At 37.6% G+C, this 22,656-nt stretch overlaps 1 protein-coding gene across 4 annotated transcripts in view; it reads left to right on the forward strand.

Annotated features, from left to right (window-relative positions):
- LOC101392552 (dystrophin) overlaps positions 1 to 22,656 on the forward strand; it is a 760,070-nt gene that overhangs the window by 75,488 nt on the left and 661,926 nt on the right. For all 4 annotated transcript variants that reach the window (XM_004435057.3, XM_087426760.1, XM_087426761.1 and 1 more), the window contains exons 4-5: positions 8,737 to 8,838; positions 19,305 to 19,413. The gene's annotated coding sequence lies outside the window, so the exon portion shown is untranslated. The remainder of the gene's footprint in view (positions 1 to 8,736; positions 8,839 to 19,304; positions 19,414 to 22,656) is intronic.

A 22,656-nucleotide genomic window follows, 5' to 3' on the forward strand; every position in this document is an offset into this window, starting at 1 on the left:
CATTTAATCCTGACCTACTATGAATATCCTGGTCACATACCATATTTTATTGTTTCTAAGACACCATTGATTAGAATTTGCATCGTTATTTTATCTGTCACTAAGAAAAAAGTGCTGCCAATTAGACTGTGACACACCATCATTTATAAAACGTGTCCCAATTTCAGAGCAGTTAATCTGTGGAAGTAAAATGTGGGTCTTAGAAATGATAACTATAAAGCCCATCAGTGAGTCTTCTTTTCTTAGGTGCAACTGAACAAGGCTACCATTAACCACATTCAGCTTCAAATTCGCTTAGAAGGATACAGGAACAGAAACACGACTTCCCAGGAAGGCCTCTCTCTTCAGTGGGGTTAGAACGCACAGCAATCTGTGCAGCATTCACAGAGCCATCCAAGAGCTATTCTCTTTGCAGCACCTGCCCACTCTCAAAAGACAGCTCAGGTGCAAAGGAAGGAGACACACAGAGGTGCTGAGTCAACCCTGGTCTAAAAGCCTCATGTGCCCCAGGAGCCAATGTCTTAGAACGTAGGTAGAGTTTCCAAGATCCATGCAAGGTACATGCTCAGTTACAAGAGTTACTACACTCAGGGGATCTCCAAAACTATGGCTATCCATTAGACATTTGTAATTCATACATAGAACTCCTGAGCCATGTTTAATTTACCAATCAGTCTTTTTTTTTTTTCCAGAAGAAGCAATGTTGCCTACTAACATATTTGACTTTCCAACTTTATCAGGTTTCCAAGGAGAATATAGCTGCAAAGTTCCTCAAAGGTCAAATTCTCATGCAGAGGGGCAAAAGGTGTTGTTAACCCTTTACCCACAATAATATCTGTCATTTTCATTCATTTTATAATTAAAGATACTGAAACTAAGAGAATTTAAGTGACTTACCCCAACTTATGAATTAATAAGCCTAGAACCCAGATATTCTTATCCCTGGTCTGATTACTTACAGTGACACTGTAATACACTGAAGCAGGAGTCAGCAAACTAACAGCAAACTAATTTGGCCCTTATAGTCCAAGGGCCAAATTCAGTCCACCACCTGTTTTTGTAAATAAAGTATTACTGGAACACAACCACGCTCATTTGTTTATGTATTGTCTGTGGTTGCTTTCACACTACAATGGCAGGATTCAGGTATGATAGGAACCATATGGCCCACAAAGCCTAAAATATTTACTATCTGGCCCCTTATAGAAAATATTTGTTGAGCCCTGCTCTAAAGTATAACTATAAATTGTCTGACTCTCTCTGTGAGTCTATATAAAGAGATAAAAGGCAAAATATGTCTCTCATGTTTTATCTTTAAAAATAAGTACCCATATAATTCTTCTGTGTACCTGAAGGTTTTTAGGGCCACAAATCCCAAAGCTAACCATTTCTCTAGATCAGCAGTTAGCTACTTTCTCTGTAAAGGGCCAGATAGCAAAGGTTTTAGAATATATTTTAGGATTTATGAGCCATATGGGCTCCGTTGCAAATAATCAATTCATGCCAGGATTGGAACTTAGATAGCCAGGCTCAAGAGCCCACACTTTTCACCACTAAGGACTCAGGAACATAGTAAAACCTGGGGAGTAGCAGTTTCAATAACTGACTCTGCTTAAAGCAGCGCTCTGTATTGCTAGTAAACCAGAGCAGAGATTTAGTCCTCACTTAAGAACTGTACCTATAAAGATCTTCAGAGAAAGTGTAGCAGATTGCCACAAATAAGTACTTTCCTCTAAGCAATGCAGGTTTAACTAACCCCCTTGGGAATCTGCTCATAACTACTCTCTGTTCTCTACATTTCTTCAGTCTAATCTTAACACAGCAGCCAGAATGATCTATTAAAAAATAAGTCAGATCACATCACTCCTGTGCTGAAAACCCTCCTATGGTTCCTAATCTCACTCAGAGTAACAGCTAAAGTCCTCACACAGTTGCCCTGAAGGACCTACCCTCCCCAGCCTCTCTGACTTGCTTCCTGCAGCTTTCCCCATGCTCACTAGGCTCCACTCACCCTGGCTTTCTTATTTTTTTATTGAACATGCCAGACACTCATGCCCCAGGGCCTTTGCACTTGCTGTTTCCTCTGCGTGGATTGTTCTTCCCTGAGATAGCTGCTTGATTCATTCCCTCACTTCCTCCTAATTTTTGTTCAAATACCGCCTTCTCAGTGAGGCTTTCCCTGGAGGTACTTTCTCAGATTTCCACCTCCTATCTTCCCTTACTCCACACATACATCTCTTATCACCACCTGACGCTTTATTTTTTTTTTCTCTTTAGCACTTTTCACCCTCTGATGTACCATAATTTATGTTTTATTATCCATCGTCCCCATTAGAATGTAAGCTTCACGAGAACAGGGAAATCTTGTCTGTTTCATTCACTGTTATATATCTAGTACCTAACCAGTATTTAGAATATAATAGGTGCTCTTATATTCCGTAAATATTTACTGAATGAATGAATTAATATGTTGGGGGGGGTTTTGGTAAGATTTCATTTGCCAAAAGAATTCTACTGCCAAAAAGACTTTGAAACCCCTTCTTGATGAGTGGAGGGCTTCTAGGAGTGGCTTCTGGATGTCAGTCTCATTACTTGATGGTCACACCTATGTCCACTCTTTCGTGGGCCTTGAACATTCCAAGTATGTACCTTGGTAGATTATATCTTGGTTTCATAATATTTGCCAGTTTAAAAATCACTACTGTATTATACTTTGTATATTTAGACAGATTATTTTTGAAATCCATAAATCTCTAAATCAGGAAAAAGCCCCCTTTTGGTGGACTGCCCTTGATTAGCTCCGAATGGAAAGAGAGAACCTGTCATTCTTTGTCAATCAGCTTGGCGCGTACTTGACAGCATGCAGTTACAGTGAAGGAGAGCAGTGTTGCTGTGGTCTAGGAAACCTAATTGTAGATAAATAAAAGAACAGTCACCCAGCATGAGGGGGAGAGAAAGAAACTCAGCTGCACAATGTTGTGTTTTTCCATCCATCAGCCTTCATTTGTCAGAATCTGCCTGACGATCTAGGCCAGAGAAGTCAGGCTCTAACGCAATATTGATTCCATTTCATTTTTCGTTTCTTGCTACCCTTTTTAGCAAACAGTTTGTATGTGGAATGAGAGATGGTGCAGTCAATATATGTGACCAAGGCACATTTATTTTAAAGGCTTACTTTGTTTTTTTTTCATTCCAGAAAGCCGTATATCTTCTGTTTGTTGGATTGTTTGTTTGTTTTACTATAATGTTGTAATTGTCAGCTCTTGCTCCGGTAACAACCAACCCCCAAATCCCAGTGATTTCCAACAACAAACATTTATTACTCATGTGTCTACAGATCACTGCAGCTTTACTCCACACTATGTGTCAAGTTTAGGTTTTCTCATTCTAGACGGGAGATCTGCTCCAAATGCCTTATCATTTCAGAACCTAGGCTGATAGAGCAGCTGCTACATGGTACATTATTCTCTCATGGTGGAAGACAGGAACTAGAGGTACTAGCAAATCTTGACTTGTCTTTAGAAACCCAGCTCAGCTGTCATGCAGTCACGTCTGCCCACAGTTCATTGATCAAAGTGAGGCACATGGTAAAGCCTCAAGTCAATGGGGAGGAAAGTGTATTCACCCACAGGGCAGCCATGTTCACAGAGTCGATGAATAATAATGAACTAATAAAGCCATCATTCACCAATATCTTAGAATTTCATTGATTCCAAAATGCATTTTTTTTACATTTCAACATCTCTGAAACTGAGATATCTCCTGAAATAGTGTCTACAAAGTCAAATTGGTTTTTTTTAACTTTCTTAGCAGTTCATAAAATAATAGTGGTCCTTACAATCCATGATATCTTAGATTTGATGGAAAAACCGTTAATTGTGGTGACTGATAAAATAGCCAAATGGCAGGAAATACTCTTTATGAATAGGAAAACTAAGTGAATGGGCACTTATGTTTGCTAAGGAAAAAGTTGTCATTTTTATCTTGAATTTCTTTGTTTTCAGTAGCAGTATACGTATCTCATTCAGACCAGCTTATTTGAATGGAAAACTGCACATTAATAGTAGGTCTTATATCTGTCTATTTATATATTCATATATATTCACCTTTAGAACATCAATTAGAATCCAAAGTGTTATTCCCATGTTTAAAACCCTTTTTTGGCTTCTCCACTAACGTCCTAAGGGTGGCATAAAAGATCCTTCTGTTCTCTGGCTCTTGCCTTCTACTCCTGCACCATTTCTTCCCATTCCCCCACGTGGAATCTCCATGCTGCCTCTGGCTCCTGTCTTTGCATATCCTAGGTTCGCTCTTGTAGTACTTTCTATGATCCATCCCTTTGTCGACCAGTTGCATGAGCTGTTTCTGTTCCAAGCCTTTGCTCAAGCCTTTCTTCCCCCATGAGGTCTGTCCCTACCTTCCTGTTGTCCCTTAAACAGAACCGATTAGTTCCTTCTCTGTGCCCCGTTGTACATTGCACTTTGCTGGTTGTTATACCTGTTGCACTCCAAGTGTAATATGTGATTGTTTGTCTGTATCCTTCACAAGGGACTACCGTATGCCTTGTAGTACTCACAGTTCCTAGCCAAGATTTTGAAATATAATACATAGTCAATAACTATTTGTCAAAGGAACAAATAAATGAATGAATGAATGTTGGAACATATGTGAAAAGGCTGTTTATATTCTCCTTATATTGTAATATATATATATGTACATATATGTGTATATTACAGATACACACACACATATACATATATTCATATATTCTAAAGTTAGCAATAGGTAAAATGATGTACATAAATTAAAAATAAGAAAGAAAAACAAGGGAAAATGTATCTCTGTTATACTATTTGTAGGGACACCAAATTTGTAGTAAAAAACAAACGACACACACACACAACCAGCTTACTATTGAATTAGAAATATAGTATTCAATGAATCAATTCTTAGAAAATGGAAGTATATGTTAGTTTGCATATGAATTGCTACTTTCACCCTCAAAGGTGGTGTTTAATCTTTTTTCATCACTAACCATCGCTTCACTGCTTGTCAGACCAGCAACTCCCCAATAGTAGTAGAAATGCTGTTTAAAAAGAAATAACTATTTACATAATGTTGTAAGCCAATATGACCTCAATAAAGGAATTTTTAAAAAAAGAACTAAGACTGAAGATGCTTAGAGAGTTACTCCATTTCAAAAACCTATCAGGGATGGATTTAAAAACACACCGTGATATTCTCTTAGTGAGTGTTAATGAAGGGTTACTCCCTATTACCTAATTAATAAGAATTATTTTGTTAAAATTATGCATGAAATTATAGTGAACTGTCAATATTATGATGAAAATAAAACTCTAGTCACATCATAAGTGTCTTAACTCCTGGTGCACAGTCTTATATCGCCCGGGATATATTAAGAATAAGGCAGGGACAAAAACCTAAATGGAAATGTTCTATTATTAGAAGTGAGACTTTTTGTGTTGAAATCCCATGAAGACTTGCTTGTCTGAATGTTCTTTGAAGTTGAACACTTTCTACTTATAAAAACCGGCCACTATAATTAGCTATGTTTCCGTTTTAGTGGTGACATCCTTCACCTTATCTTATAGCATATAAAGATATGAGACCATCCGTGAGATAAAAGGTGTATTCAAACCCATTCTCTGACCTGGGTATCATCAGTTTGGCAATCATAAACTCACAAAGAGACACCCTTGGAGCATTTTAAAGGCTATGTAAGAATTTATTTCCTTTTCTGTGGGAAGAGACAGGATTTTCTCTCATTTACACCCGGGAATGATATTATAGAATGTATTGAAGTTAAAGAGGAGGAGAAAAAATTAACACGATATTAAGAAATATGACTGCCAATTTTTGCATGCACTCACACACACACACATGGGCTATACACAGCAGAGTAAGAAATAAAGTGGAGGTTTAGTGGCACACACTTCCTGGTTACAGTCTCAACTCGGCCATTTGCAGGCTGTGTGGTCTTGGACAATTGACCTGATGTCCCTCGGTTTTAGCATCTGTAAAATTAGGTAATGCTCTTTTTGTAGGAGTGTAAGTATGAGGAAAAGTGTATGAAACATACGGTGTTTGACACGTAATAAACTTGTGGCAACTCTAGTTTGTTAATATTATTATAGCAGTTAATATCATCATAGCAGTTTGCTGGCATTTTCAGCAAAGCTAAGGATTTTAGCAGCATTTTCTTATCTTTGCATAATTATGTGGTTTGGCTGGGGATTTTTGTTTGTTTGTTTGCTTTGCTTTTCAATTTTTCCATGTCAAATTTTAATTGCATGGAGGGATATCAAAATTTTAAAATTTATTTCACGTATACTTGAATTTTTTTCAGGATGAGTATCAGCTTCATATAGTATATTTTTCTCACACTAACTTAAGAAAATATACGAAAGAATATTTTAAGTGAATTTAATTGGATTTACTACAGTCGACCCTTCAAGCAACAATATTTGACTCTGAATAACTGACCTATCTTTTAACTAATAAATTCACACTGCAAATAAAGCTAGTGAGGGAAACTGTAGAAATTTATCTTCAGAATGGCCTTTCTAAAGTGATTTATCGAAAGTGCATGTAATTAGAGATCTAGTTCTCAAGAAAATTGCCAAGGAGAAGTAACCACAAAGATTTTAGAGCTGAACATGATTTCTCTCACTCATTGCTCTGTTTCTGTAGGAGCAAATGTGAAACTCATCCAGGTACTTGAACTCTTCATTGTTTGATTGAAGGACGAAGAGATGACAATAGTTGTGACGGAAGGACATGCTAATAGGAAACATTTCTATAAAGGGAAATGATGTGACTCTGCAACGTTCATTCGTCAGAGGACTAAACCTAGGGCTAATTTGGGGGCGCGAAGAGGGAATATTTTACTTTCTGCAGGTGCAAAACATGGACATTTCACGTGGCATGTCCCCTTTTTCTCATCCATCTAGCAAGCACCTGCTTAGAACTCAGAGTTCTAAATAATATCTAGGCTGCCCTAATGTCAGCCTTGCTGCTGTTTCTGTACATTTACCAATGAAAATGTCATGAGTTAAAATTTGTATGTTCATCTCCTAAGGGAATTCCTTGTAATATCAAATGCAGTCTCTTAATCCTGTCTATTTGCCGGTGACTTCCCAATAGTAGCATCAATTCTTTGCGCTCTTTGAAACTATTTATTTGCGATTGAAGACTGGGGGCAGGGAGAGAAGGATGTTCGTGTTAATCATTTGGCTGCATACTTGAAACACTGGTAAAATTATTGACTGTTTGTGGTCATTTTCTGAAGATATAGAATTTACACTGGGTGCACGTATAAACAATTTTAAAGGAAGAAAGAAATACCCAACCCTCACAAAGTACACTCTGATTTTGAACTTGTTACAATTTTGCAAGATTTTTTAAAAAATCGCTTTTAGAATTTTTTTCATAGAGAGTGAATTAATACTTATAACTGTACGTTTGTTTCTTCTATAATTATTGTCCCTAAAAGTGGTGTGTGTGTGTTTTGCACACATACCCATTAACACACAGGCTTAGTCTTAATGTTATGGATAGTTTTAACCAAAGTGCCTACCTCCCACTAGTATTTGTTATAATAAGAACTTAAGAAATATTCCCTTTCAAGAACGTGTGCTGAGCACCCATAAGTTGAAACACACCCTACTGTGCCGTATAAGATTACAGTAATTTGGGTTCAGAAGCCTCCCTGAGACTCCCTGAGAGAGAACAGGTACAAACACAGTATATAAAGGACACAGTGGCATGAAGACACGTACGCACAGCAGTGCTGGGAGGCTACAGGGTAGCAGAGGGAGGAAGGGAGAGATGGGTTAATCAGGAGTTGCTATCTAGGGAAGATTGCCCGGGCCCTGACTGACGCCTGACATTGATTAATCGATACTCCATCCTAGTGTTTAACAAGTGTTCCATCCAAAAAGTCTTCTGTAATATTTAACTTCACTTCCTTCAGCTTCAGTTTATGCACATTTCTTTTGTTTTCTCTTCAAGGGAGCTAGACAGCAGCCAGTAACAAAGCACTTTATATTCATATATCTAAAGAGGTTTTTTTAAAAATTTTTTTTGTCATACTTCTGTCTTCTCCAGACTAAGGAAAAACAAACAAGTGTTTTAAAATAATTTAATCATTCCTCAAAAGGCCTATTTAATTTGACTTCTTAATAATTAATAAAGCTTGATGCTGTGCTTTAAGTGTTTACTCTTTGGAAAGAAACTTAATAATTTTGACAGTGATAGAGTAAGAATTATTTGGTTTCTCTTTTAAAACAAAATTCTGTATCCAAAGCCCAAAAGAGAATCCTGTTAAAATAAGAAGTTTGTAAAGTAAATGAACATTGGGATTACTGAGATTATCGAAGCTAACAATAGTATTTATCCACATTAATCATATTCATAAATCATACTTCTCACTATTGCATTTTCCTTTTTTGAAAGTTAGAAAGTTAGTGTCTGTGCTTCTATATAATAGTATTATGATATAATTCAAGAAGATTTGGGATAATTTTTTAAATTTTAGTGTGTTTCACAGAGACCTGTATTTCTTTGCTCTGCACTAAAAGCTACTTTTTTGTGCCTGTATGTACCATGCAGAAATTGATCTGCACTACATGTGGAGTCTCCAAGGGTATATTTAAATTTAGTAATTTGATGGCTAACTGTGAAGTTAATCTGCACTGTGTGTGTTCTTTTCCCCAGGAAACTGAAGTAGAAGTTCAAGCTAAACAGCCGGATGTGGAAGGGATTTTGTCTAAAGGGCAGCATTTGTACAAGGAAACACCAGCCACTCAGCCAGTGAAGGTAATGAAGCAACCTCTAGCAATATCCATTACCTCATAATGGGTTATGCTTCCCCTGTTGTACATTTGCCATTGACGTGGTCTATTTATAATCAATGAAATAACTTGTCAAGAAATATTGGCCATACTGCAGCAGCAGAGGCAGAGCTGTCTTTTTGATCAACATACCCTATTTATATATTGGGATCTTAAGGCAATTAAGGAGTCATTGCCTTAAAGGACTCATTTCTATCCTGGTGCGCTGCCATCACTACAAAAAGTAGTCCCACCTTCAAGGTAGATTAAATTCTTTGAGGCTTTATGGCTTTGCTTGCCAGCCTTGATGCTTTTCATATTGTTTGGCTTAATTCAAATCAAGCTACTGCATCATACTGTCTGTCTCCAACAGCTGTAAAGAATCACAATCTGGTCCGTGACCTTTCTTTTCTCTGTTGCTCTTTCTGATGAAAGACGAAAATCGGCATTCGGGCTTCGGTCCTTTATTGGGTCAAGAATTTTTAACGAAATGTCATGTAATTGCTTCTCTCTCTGGTAAAAAGCTGGCCTGGGAGAAAGCTTTCCACTTCTTTCCTTTCCCTGTGCGCATTTTGAAGGCTAGGACACATTCATTCACAGGCTATTACATGAGGAGAGAAATGGAAAGCCAGCTCAGTTTTCAAAAAATAGCTAGTCAATGGCTTCCATTTGCAAATGAGAGTCCAGTGATACATAGACGTTAGGTATAGGTTACCCTGTTTTCTGTAACTGACCAAAATTATAATGGCTCCCGTTATGATGAAGGTTCCCCAGAGCCTGTAATGGTGGCTGTTTATTGATCAGTTCTGGTTTCTCTAGCTGCTGTTGCAGGCTGAGACTTAGTGAGCGTCACCCTCATGTTTAAAACTGCCCTAAATCAGTGCAGGTCAATAACCTTATTATACAGAACTAGTTTGTCCTTGCAAACAACATTACCATGACTTAGACTCTGTCTCTAAGGTCACTGCTTATGCTTGGCCCAAGCTTCATTTCTAGAAAATTGTTTGTTTTCCTTACAGTTTACAAGGGGATTTCCTTCGATAAATTGAAAGTTTTAGCCTAAACCTAATGTCCAAACACCAGATGCTGCAAGGCACAGATTTCTCTGTAGATATCAAAATAGACATTTAGTCGTGAATACATTGTCCCCACTCCTAACATCCAAAAAAAAATAATTTGCATCCAGTTCCAAGCCTGGTATGATAATTTTCATAAAGTAACAATGTGTTCAGTATTTAGATTGGAGAGCTAGAGAAGGTCCAAAAAGCAGCAAATTTCAGGGTTTCTGTTGATGCTTTAAAGAAAGCCAGTCCCCAGGCAGACATCTTTCTTGGTTAACAGAGTGACTCTCATAGCAAGCAATGAAACAGACAAATGGACCATTTCATAGGTCCACTCTAGCTACTCTTGTTTGATCCTCAAAGACTTTATACAGGGTTTGGCACAATTGTTACGGATTACAAATGTGCATTTAAATTGGCTTTTACTGTTGTGCCTTTGTAAAAAACAGAGGGAAAAGTCTTAATTGAAAGTCAGTGAGAAAATTTTTGTTTTCATTGTATGTAAACCATGCAAGCAGTTGATGCTCACTTATCACACCTCCCCTCATACCCTCAACTCCTGGGCCACTTTGAGATCAGAACTGGGATCTGCCGTGTCTGAGTATATCTGCTTTCTACCGTCGCGTGAGTATTGTAAAAGAGGAAATATTTTTCTGAAATAAAAGAGCAAGAAGGTGTCAACTTTCCTTCTCTTTTGCAGCCCTTAAAACCATTTTGTAAGGTCAGCACTCTTTTTTCTTTCCTTCTTTTCTCTTTCCCTCCTCCCCCATTTCCTCTCAAGTCAGCTCGTTTGGAAGAAACAGAACTTAAGTGAAAACCCATTCCTGTTCTACCATTTAACCCGTGGGTTTGGAGGAGAATCGAGATTTCAAGTTGGTAGTGGCAAAAGGACGAGAGTGATTTGGGAGACTGGGGGGGTGTTGATTCACGTGCAGCTTTTGACGTGGGCCACGGTCTTGGAAATACCTGAAGATTAGCTGGGGCTTGCGGTAACCTGAAACACTAGAGGCTCAAAAATGACCTCATAGTTCAGAACATGGAACCCAGCAATATAAGGCAGCAAGTTGTGGAGACTGTTTAAAACTCTGCATGGATCAAAAACTTCTTTTTAGGCCCAGCCCTGGTGGCCTAGTGGATAAGTTCAGCACGCTCTGCTTCCGTGGCCTGCGTTCTGTTCCCAGGAGCAGACCTACACCACTCTGTTAGGGGCCATGCTGTGCTGGTGGCCCACATACTAAAAAAAGATAGAGGCAGGGGCTGGCCTGGTGGCATAGTGGTTAAGTTCACATACTCCGCTTCGGTGGCCTGGGGTTCGCAGGTTCGGATCTCAGCCGTGCACCTACGCACCACTTATCAAGCCGTGCTGCGGCAGGCATCCCACATATAAAGTAGAGGAAGATGGGCATGGATGTTACCCCAGGGCCAATCTTCCTCAGCAAAAAGAGGAGTATTGGCAAGGGATGTTAGCTCAGGGCTAATCTTCCTCACAAAATAAAATAAAATAATTGGTAGACGTTACATTAAAAAAAAAAAACTTCCTTTTAAACCTTAGGGATGATTTTTCTGAAAGCTGATCCATTGCTCTGATAATACATAAACAAAGCCTGTTTTCAACTTTGATTTCATATATCAAAATTTAAAAATTGTGCTTTTCCTAATGCCTTTTCTCCTTAACATTCAGGTTTCTTACCCCTTAATAGAAGGGAAAAGGTCCAAGTAGCCTGCAGAACATTTTCATGAAAGAAGTTTGGTTTTGTTTTTTGAGGGAGGTACATTTGGAAACTATAACAACTATGAAGAAGAAAGTGATATTCTTAAAAAAAGAAAACAAAAATCCCCGTGGTGTGTATATAAGATCCAGTACTTAAATGGATAATTAGTATATCCACTGCTTACAGATGTTCTAATTAAGGACACATCAGAGAATGATTCTGTTTCTCAGAAAATTGACTGTCTCTTGGCACCTCCACATTCTGCATCAGACAGCCTGTCTATTCAGCTCCTACGCTCCCCTCCCAAGCTGAGTCCTGTTCGGGAGCCAGGCTCATCCCTGTTCAGTTTTTTTTACTTTCTCTTCACTCTATCAGCTTCTCTAGGATTTCTTTAGTTTTCAACGATGGTAAATTTTTAGTTTCTTTTTTTGTCATTCCTGACTAACTTATTCCTTATTTTCTTTGAAGACTTCCTGTTAAAGGTGAAATATGTATTATGGGACAGTTCTACTAATAGCATAAATGTAGCACTAGATATCTGACGCAAAATTATGGGAAAAATCTTAGAATAATATGACTGAAGAAATAAGCATTTTTGTTTTACTTTCCATCTCCTCTCTCGCTCTCTCTCCCCTACATACACACCTACACACACACATGCACACACACACAGATACACACTTTTATTTCATTTGATTTGTATATTGTTCCTTCGTCTTAACTTCAGAAATTGTTGATGATTGGTTGGATAAGTTAGATGAATTGTTTAACATTTTGCTTAAGTTATACCATTGGTAATAATAGTTTATGATAATTCTGTTGTGATGGAATCATTTCTAATATGTTCCATTTTCCACAGAGTAATGACTAGGTCCACAATAGTACCCAATTAAGTGGTTAAAAAGCAACAAAACAACTGCGATCAGTAACAACAATATTGACAGCTACAAAAACATAAGCCATTTGTTATTTGGTTTTTAAAATCATTTTTTTTTAACTCTCTTTTGAACTTAAGCATTTAGATGATATTTTCTTCTATTCATACTCATTCTTTAGCTTAACTTGGAACACTACTCTTTCTGCTAAAATTTTTTAAATGTGTGCATGTATTTTGAAATGTTTATATCATCTTCCATATATTAGAACTGAGACATTTAAGATTTAATAAAATCTTAAATGTCTTGGTTACTTGCTGAAGTGATATTAAACCAGCTGGTTTGCTTTGCTACCTTTTTAGATTATCAAAAAACCTCTTTCTAACATGAATCTAATAATATATTTTATTACTGCTCTTGAATTTGTTTTAAATGTAACAGAAAAAGTAAGGCATTAGGAGCCTTCTGTATTTGGCCAAAGGGTTCCACCTCAACCTTTAACACAAAATAATTGCTATAAACAAATGGTCAAGATGGCAATTAGAATCTTCCAGGCATCATTTCCTCAGATATAAGGAGCAAAATGACAGCATCATTAGTCATTTTCAATTATAGTCAATCATAACCAGGGATGTTCCATTTTCCCAGCTGTTTTGTTGTTAATTAACTAGATTAAGCTGGGGTTTTTTTCTCCCAAGTTTGTTCTGCTGCCAACATCAACATCTTAACATTTCCAAGAACTTTCTTAGGGTTTATTTTTTTGCCTGATAATTTTTAATATATTACTCGCAACAGATGTGCGTCTGAAGATTTATGTACAGTATAGCAGGTCGAATGGTGTCTTGTTGGTCAAAATATTGCCCAATTAAACATTCCAATTGCAACAATATTTGGATTTTATAGCTCATCTATCAGGCACATGATCTCATTTACCTGGTGCGACTTTTTTTGTAACATCAGAAATCAGTAGAGAGATAACAGACATAAGTCTATCCCCCCAAATGAACAGGTCCATTTTGACTGACTCATTTGGTAAGCATGGTTTCCATGTCAGTGATAATGGAAAATGTTGAAGAAGAATTATAGAGAGAAAGAAACAATATTAGAGAGATTTTATAATTTATTAATATATATGAATAGCAGAATTTTATCTTTTAAAACTATAAGTTAGCTTTACAACTGAGGAAAATGCCTTAGACTATGAGAGGTTGAATAAATGTTCATCACATATGCTTGAATAGGAGAGCCCCACTTTCCCATTGGTAAGATAAAATTTATGATAGGTTTTAGAGCAACTTATACACATAAACATTTAAAAATATGGATGAGATTACCAAATGTCTAAGTATATTTAATTTCTTAATTAACACTTCCATATTTGAAATCTCACATTTTATAAAATAACACACTAATTAGAAATATTGCTTTTGCAACATTTATATTTTCTGAAACAATTTCATTCACATTCTTCATATGTATATTCCAAAATTCTAGAACTCATCATCCTTCTTCTAAGTTATTTGCAATATGGTGCTATTTGAATCCCCATATGATGCTGTTAAAGCTCTCTGTCCAAAGACTACTAGGAACATACCTACAATCAAAAAGTAAGAAAAAAACAAACAAAACAAAATGTTAGGATCATTTAGCTTACTGCCGCAAGGGAGAAAGCTCTCTACAGAAACTGTGGGGTATCTCAGTTACAGGGCATTGGAAAGAGCTGTTTAGAGGGTTTGGCTGGCTGGATGATTCTAAGCAAGAATTGGGGAAGTAGAAGCCATTTTAGTATTAGATGCTGTCAAGAAACAGTTAATGTGGTGATGGGGTATCTTAATTTTTATCTAGAAGGTGAGGGAATTAAAGCAGGGCAGAGCTGTCACTGTTAAAGTAGTAGAAGTGCCTCATATTAGTCATTTTTGTGTTGGCAGAGTGGGTTGGGTCTCTGTCTCATTCCAGACGTGGCCCTGGAGTGGCCTTGTCTCTGTCTAGTTTATTTTCTGTTACTGTCTTTTATGTTCAATTGGGACCATCACGCCTAGCTAGCTACCAGTTATCTGAAGGGCCATGTTTCACTTCCTCAATATTATTACTGGAATTTTTATCGCTAACCTTACTGCCCATTCACAGAATATGAGGAGAGATAATCTTTTCATTTTTCTTAGATATGTACTGTTTATCACCCCATCAGTATAACTTATTGTTTTGCTTTTTTAAACTAGCTTTAAAAGACTTGTTTATAATGGTCTTCACCACTGGTAAGTGTAAGGTTACACCCTTGGAATAATTACTAACGGTTTATCAACTTTCTTCACCGCTTTTTTTTCGTGAACCAATTCTGTCAGATAACTTCTATAAGCATCCCAAATTCACATCTCTTGAGGTTATTTGAGGCTACTGTGCAACTTTGTTGTTCAAAATAAAACAACTGAGACGCGAAAAACATTATAAGGGCTCTAATATGAGCTAACTCTTTTCTGAGGCAATATTTGGGAGAAAAGTCTCAATTTAGGCTTACTCAGTAGCTCATGCTAGAACTGGGCAAGCATTTTAGAGATTTGAATTTCACTCCCGGTCCTCAGTTGTGTTAGTTGCATTTGTAGAGACAGACACAGAGACACAGATGTTTCGATTACAATATTTACATGCATGTCTGTGTATACACAGTCATAGGTAGATTCATTTATTTATATATCAGATATTAATTGCATGCCAACCATTGACACAAGAGAAAAATATAGGATTTTTAAATTTTGAAAATCCCAAACTCAGAGCTGAAAACTTTAGAAAAGATACATTTAGAAATCATTTTTTGTTGTAATTAATTTCTGCTCTTCATAAAGAAAAATTTCACATTGTTACAATTGCCTTAACATTTAATGACTATTTCCAAGCAAATTATATACAATGGACAATAATGCTCAGTTGTGAAAGTCCCCTATAATGAAACTAAGTTTGCCGTCTTTAAAAAGTGATCTCTAATGGGCTGGCCTGGTGGCGTAGTGGTTAAGTTTGCCCACTCTGCTTTGACGGCCCAGGGTTCTCAGGTTCGGATCCTGGGCGGGGACTGACGCACTGCTTGTCAAGCCATGCTGTGGCGGCGTCCCATATAAAGTAGAGGAAGATGGGCACGGCTGTTAGCTCAGGGCTAATCTTCCTCACACACACACAAAAAAATGACCTCCAAGTTTCTCCCTTTGGGTAAAGTATGAATCCACTGTGACTGTTGAGTTTTGAGCTCTTGTGAGAAAAGCCTGGGATCTGCAATTTACTTAGCATATTCAAAGTTTCGACATTCTGGAATCTAATCAAGAATAGTACTTGATAACCATTATCCCACTGATTTTATATTTAAAGATGTTAGAATTTAGACATATATTTGATTCCGTTAAATTTGGTTAAAGATTATTAAGGTGATTAGCAAATCGTTACCTTTTACAGATTCTTATTGAGCACTGCTTAAAGTTTATTATGTGAAGAATGCTGCATTAGTTGCCACAGCCAAACATTTTTTGCTCCCTGAAAGAACTTTACAGCCTAATAGAAATGATGAGAGAATAGAAAATATAGGCACAGAACCAAAATATGCCAGAGAACCAAAAAGCAAAACAAAACTAAACAAAAAAGAACTTCCATAATATGTAAATAATCAATTTCAAGTCTAAAGTATACCAGATACTTGAAAAAGTTGCAAGTGTTTTTGTGACCAGCTGAATTAAAATCTATAGCCATTTTATGTGATGTTATTTGCTAATAATTAAGAAAGATTGGGGAATGTACAATTCTGAGCTTATTACTTTTTTGACACTTTGCAATATCTTCAGATGTTTGTGGCACATTGGAGGGATACTACTTAGGGTTTTAAATCTCTACATTTGAAATTAAAATAACACCTCATTTACCCATCTAGAAATAACAGTGGGCAAGGTAACATTTGAATAAATGAGTAGACTGTAGAGTTTATGTATTAATAAAAGGGAATTGAATATATAAACATGTTATTTTCAGGATAACCAAAACCTAGTCCTTTAAGCATTGAAATATTTTCATTTTTAACTATTTTAATGAAAACTTTTATTGATTATCTTCTCTTTTGCTTCATTAAGCAGTGCATAATAACTAACCAACAATTTTATAGTACTTTACAGTCCACAGAGTTCTTTTCACATAAAATATCTCATTTAGTTTCTCCAACAAAGCTATGAATTAGGTGATAGTGTTATATCCACATTTCAAGGGTGATAAATCTGAGTGACCTATCTGATTTGCCAACGATCACACAACCGGTAGTAATGAGTTAGGACTGAAATCCAGGACTTCGGATTCTAAAACACAATATAATTTAAACTTTTCTTAATTTTCAGGGGCATCATTATAAGCATCAATTATTGTTCTGTTTCGTTATACGACACACGTGGAATATGAAGTTCAATACAGATCACTGTTTATTGAGTTGAGACCCAGATGAAGTAGTTAATTTGCTTTTAAAAGCCAGGTTTTAAGATCAATATGTACCTTGAAATATTAGAATCAAACTCAACGCAGTGAGATGCTTACACTATGAGAAGAAAGTGGAACTTCAGCCAACTGTAGGAACAGCAAACTCCCATCTCTCCTCGCCCACTCACTCTGGGGCCATATGCTTATTGAGTGGTAGAGTGGGCAGATCTCAGCAGTATTTAAATCAATCGCTAATCCCTCTCTCTCTCTCTCCCTCCCTCCCTCCCTCCCTCCTTCCCTCCCTCTCTCTCGGAACATATATGTGACTTCCTATAAGTTCAATGATATATGATGAGACTTCACCATATGTTTCACTGTTCTCCTTTCAGTAAATGATGAAGATCACTACATTTTCTAGTTATGTGCTTTTATGTTTATTGTCTCCTCCCTATTATCTTTTGCTACTTTTTGTTATCAGCATGGTTACCCCTAGTTGCTCTTAATATTCTTTCCTTGTGAAGTCACTGCAACTTTGGAGGGGAATCAAGAGACCAAATATACATTAATTCGCTAGCCTTTTATAATATTTAATTCTCAATGTTTAGCTCTGATGTCAGAATGGAAAAATATTTCCACACGTCATGACTTTCAGTGGTAGTTTTCCTCACTGATCAGAGGTATTGTTTTGTTTGCCTTTGGATTCAAGGCTTATGTTTTAATAAATAAAAGAGTTCTTGCATTGATGTGATAGTAAATGTTTAACAGCGTGCACTCTGGGACAAAAAATTAAAGGCCCTGATTTGACATGATGTCAGACACAATAGACATAACATCTTGAGAGCATACATGATGGTTAAATTAAGAAGCGATGAATTTTTAGTATTTATTTTAGTATTTATTCCCTTGGCAGTTTTTCTCACGTGGAGTTCCTCAAGAGAATTAAGTCCTATAGAAAATAATGTAAGGGCCTATTTTCTTATTTTGTCAAGTATGGTACGTAACAAGTTCATTGTAAATGCTTAGGTAATTCATTAGGTATAATGTATGCCTTAGGCTTAAGGCTTGGTCCTGGACAATCAGCATCAGCATCAACTGCAAAATTGTTGGAAATGCAAATTCTTGAGCCCCACCTAAGATCTACTGAATCTAGAACTCCGGGGCTGGGACCCAGCAACCAGTGGTGTAACAAGGCTGCCAGGTGATTCTGATGATCCTAAAGTACAAGAGCCACTGTTCCAGGGCATTAGGATTAATTATTCCCCCAGTCCATTGAGTAGGTTTGCCCTAGGACCTTCGAGTACTCTGCTTCTAGCCAGTGGAAAGGGAAAGAAGGGTGGAGAAACCTCACTCATTTTTTTAAAAGCCTCGGCCCAGAACTGACAGATATTACTTCTGCTCACATTCTACTGGTGGTAAATAATGATGTGGCCATCCAGTGATGTACGGGAGCCAGCCTGTGTCTACTCATGAAGGCCTACCGTCAAATTTTCAGACATTTTGTGAGCCGCTTGACATTATCTTGGTAACTTAAAATTGGCTAAGGTGGGAGTATTTACACCACAGAAATTGGCAAACACTAGAATCAGGGTGGGTTTTTTTTCCCCAGACAGCCAGTTTTAAGCATATACCAGCACGCCACTGACCATGTACAGGCTTGGCTGACTCTATTAAGAGCTCTGCAGCTGAAATGGCCCTCCAGGTGTCCTGCTTGAGCCAAATTGTCTGAGCCTTTATACCCACCCCTGGATTAGTCACTGAATCAGGGCTTCCCTGGGAAGGGCACACCCTTGGGCCAGGCAACTCTCAGTAGCTGAGACCGTCCCTGAAGGGACTGACAACTGAAGGATGTCTACTGACATCTTTTCCACCACTTAGGACAAGAGTCATTCCTTGAAGTAAACTCTGAGTGCCATATCCCGTGTGGACCACAGCCCCTCCCTCCAAAAGATTCTAATATAATTGATTGGGGGGGTGCCAGGACATTAGGATATTTTTAGTGTTCTCTGGATAATTCTCATATGCAGCCACACTAGATACTATTTAAAAGAGTCAAGCCAATTGCTGAGATGACACTGTTTTTTGTTTATTTGTTTTGCTTTTATTAATGTTTGCACTCTACTTCTTTTAAGTGAAATTATGCCTGAAGCAAGAGCCTGTGTGCAACAAACAATCGATAAATATTTGTAGAGTGTTTGGCTAAAATAATTATAACATTTTTGAAGGGAATTCTATCCAGAAAAATTAATTTAGAAGTAAAATACAATAAAAATAGAATAATGTATTCACAAAATGAGTTAATAACTTCATTAATTAAGTTATCTTCAAGATGTTAATCAAGTAAATAACATGTATGCTTTTCTATTAAAGAGGAAGTTAGAAGATTTGAACTCTGAGTGGAAGGCGGTAACCCATTTACTTCAAGAGCTGAGGGCAAAGCAGCCTGGCCCAGCTCCTGGACTGACCACTATTGGAGCCTGTAAGTATGCTGGATTACATTCTCTTTGGCTGTAGTCATTTGCTCAAAAGCACAACAGTCAGGTGATCTCTGAGTGAAAGGGAAAATTTATTGCTATTCTGAAAATAGAAGTAAACCTTTGTGTTATTTACTATGCAAAATGTCTTAGAGTAGGTTCCCTGGATATAGACTCTGATTCAGAGCGTTGGGTGACAAAAGTACATTGGGGTGTGTTCTCTGAAGATACACCTACGACAAAGAAAGGTACATGGGAGTAGACAACGGAAGAGGCTAAAGGGTGATTTGACTGCAGTAGAGGCCTCAGCCAATTCCGTGGAAGCCTTAGAGCTGGGCTGGCTCTGCAGAGCTGTTCTGAATTGCAGGGAGCGGGCCTGATCTTTGCATTCCTGAACCAGCTAGTCAATGCCCATGGACTGCCTGCTGGGAGGAAAGGGAGACCTTAGAAGAATTTTCTGGGGCTGAAGACAATTCTTAGTAGGGAACACCATCAACAACCAATACTCCCAGCGGCAGGACTGGATGTGTTGTCCCTGAAGAGAGGATCAAGGTAGAGCAACAGAATACCCACTAACACTAAATACATGAGGATTCCATCTCGCTGAATCCTATATCATTTCGACAATATTCTTACAATATGCCTATTCAAATCCCTGAAACCACGGAAACACGCCCAGTCCTCCTTGCACCTTCTCCTGTCCCATTTCACAACAATTTTCAGAACTCTTCCATTTTTAGTTCAAGAAAAACAAAAATGGGGGCTGGCCCAGTGGCATAGTGGTTAAGTTCGTGCACTCTGCTTTAGCAGCCCAGGGTTTGCAGGTTTGGATCCTGGGCACGGACCAATGCACCACTTATCAAGCCATGCTGTAGTGGCATCCCATATAGAGTAGAGGAAGATGGGCATGGATGTTAGCCCAGGTCCAGTCTTCCTCAGCAAAAAGAGGAGGATGGGCAACAGATGTTAGCTGAGGGCTAATCTTCCTCACCAAAAAAAAAAGAAAAGAAAAGAAAAGGAAAAATGGACCGTGACTACCACAAGTAGAATTGAGGGAGGAATGTTTCTTCATTTAGCTATAGTTTTAACTTTTGATTTTACTGCATATTTTCAGTCTATTTTATTTCACTTTCTATTCATTTATTAGTAGAAATTATGCATAAAATATCATGGCAATATTAATGCTGGCTTTGAATCTCAGGCGAAAGGAGCCAGAAAACCTCTTTGCTGTACCAATTCTGTAATTAGGCAGAACTAAAAACATCTTTAGTCTTTGGGTTTTTTTTGTGTGTGTGTGCCTTGTCTACTTTTCAAAGATCAAATGATTGAAATATTAAAGCATGGTGACTGGTTCTTCAAGTAAAGTTGATTTTTATTTTATATCAAGTAGAAATATACCACACTGGAAAGATCACAGCCAGGATAGCACAATGGTAATTCAATAGAAGGCATAAATAGTGCTTGGGTTAAAAGAGGCCATACAGTCTGGGGACAGTGTGTCTCATGTGCCCCCTGGGGTTGCTGAGCAGTCATCAGAGTTAGATTTAATGACATTGGAGACTTGAAAAAGATGTGCGAGTGTCCCATTTTTTTTCCCCCTCAATCTGGGACACTAAAAGTGCTATATCAGGGATTATAGTCAACTAATTATATCAGGTTTATTTCTTTTTATGACCTGTAATTTTTGGTTCCCTCAGCACACATGCATAGTTTGTCCCTATAGAATCATTTGTTGGTATTTGTTCTCTAACTTTCTCTGGTACGTTCAGCCTCAGATGCTCTAATTCTGTAAAGAGATTGGGTTCCAGTGATTTGTTTATAAATTTGTTGAACTGTGAACATAATTATGAGTTTATGCCCCTATTTAAGCGACTTTACACATGGTAGGAAGGTTCCGAAACCAGGGCACAGAAATCTGTTTAACCTGTATAGTACCTAAATGTAACGATAGTGTTTCTAATGGAAAATACCATGTTTCAGTTTTGATTTTCAGCAACATATATAATTCATCCACTTAATAAATATTTATTGAGTAAATTCTATGTATTGGGCATCATACTAGATGCTGAGGATGCAGCATAGAATAAGATAAAGTCCCTTCTTTCATGAAACGTATACTCTGACTGGAAGAGAAAGGCGATGAGCTAATAAAAAAGGGAATAGATACTATCTCAGTATTGTTAAGCGTTATAGAGTGTAGTCCACAGATTGATGTCAAATGGGCACTTGTTAGAAATGCAGAATCTCAGGCCCCACCCCAGACCCAATGACTCAGAACCTGCCTTTTAATAGGATCCCCGGGTGATTTGTGTGCACACTAAAGTTTGAGAAACAGAGTTATGGAGAACAAGAAAGCAGGGTAAGAGAGGAAGGGAGCAGGAATGAGGACGTGGTTGTCTGTAGTTTGGTCAGGAAAGCTTTTCTCTTAAGAGAACATCAAAAACCTGATGGAAGTGAGGAAATAAGGCACGTATATGTCTGGGGGAAAGTATTCCAGGCAGAGAGAGAATGGCTAGAGCAAAGGTCTTGAAGATGCCAACAAGATGGAAGAATATCAAGACCAGTGAGACCAGAGCAGAGGGCAAGAGGATGCGTGGTTGAAGCAGTGGGAGACAACATCTTTCATATCTCCTGTCCTACTTCATTCTCCCCCACCTAAGAGCCTCATCTCTCCCTACCACTCTTTGCCTTGCCCCCTGCTCCCTCCACATTGCTGCCAGTAGGGATAGTCTGAGAATGCCCTCAGCTCCAAGCCACTGGTAATAGCTGGTGGACTTGGGGCCAGAGCTGGAGAAGAACTGAGGGAGAGAGGAATTTTCTCAAAAGCAAGGGCTTTTTATTTCCTATAGCAAACTAACACAGAACTGGGTATAAAGTAAAAATGATAAATGCACAAATGTTGAATGAAAAGAATCAATAGGGAGACAGGTAAATCCAGAACTGCTTTTATTCAAAGAAAACATTCTTTTTTCTTTAACATGGTGGTTTAAACATCAGAATCAAGAAATATTTGTATTCCTGACTTCCAGAAAGTTAATCTGAAATAAATACAATATAAAAAATGAAAATCTGTTTTGTAATATGGTTCTGATATATAATTATTATTTCATGTACTATATTGTAATATAATTTATAATTCATCATAGTCAGTTTTTTCCATTGCACTCCTACTATTGTGCTAGCTGCTTTTACATATATGTCTTTATCCTCAAAATAATTGCAAAGTACACGTGGTTAAACACAATTTT

This window comes from Ceratotherium simum, chromosome X (genome assembly GCF_057802395.1).
Source record: "Ceratotherium simum simum isolate JZ-2026a chromosome X, ASM5780239v1, whole genome shotgun sequence".
Lineage (NCBI taxonomy): Eukaryota > Metazoa > Chordata > Mammalia > Perissodactyla > Rhinocerotidae > Ceratotherium > Ceratotherium simum.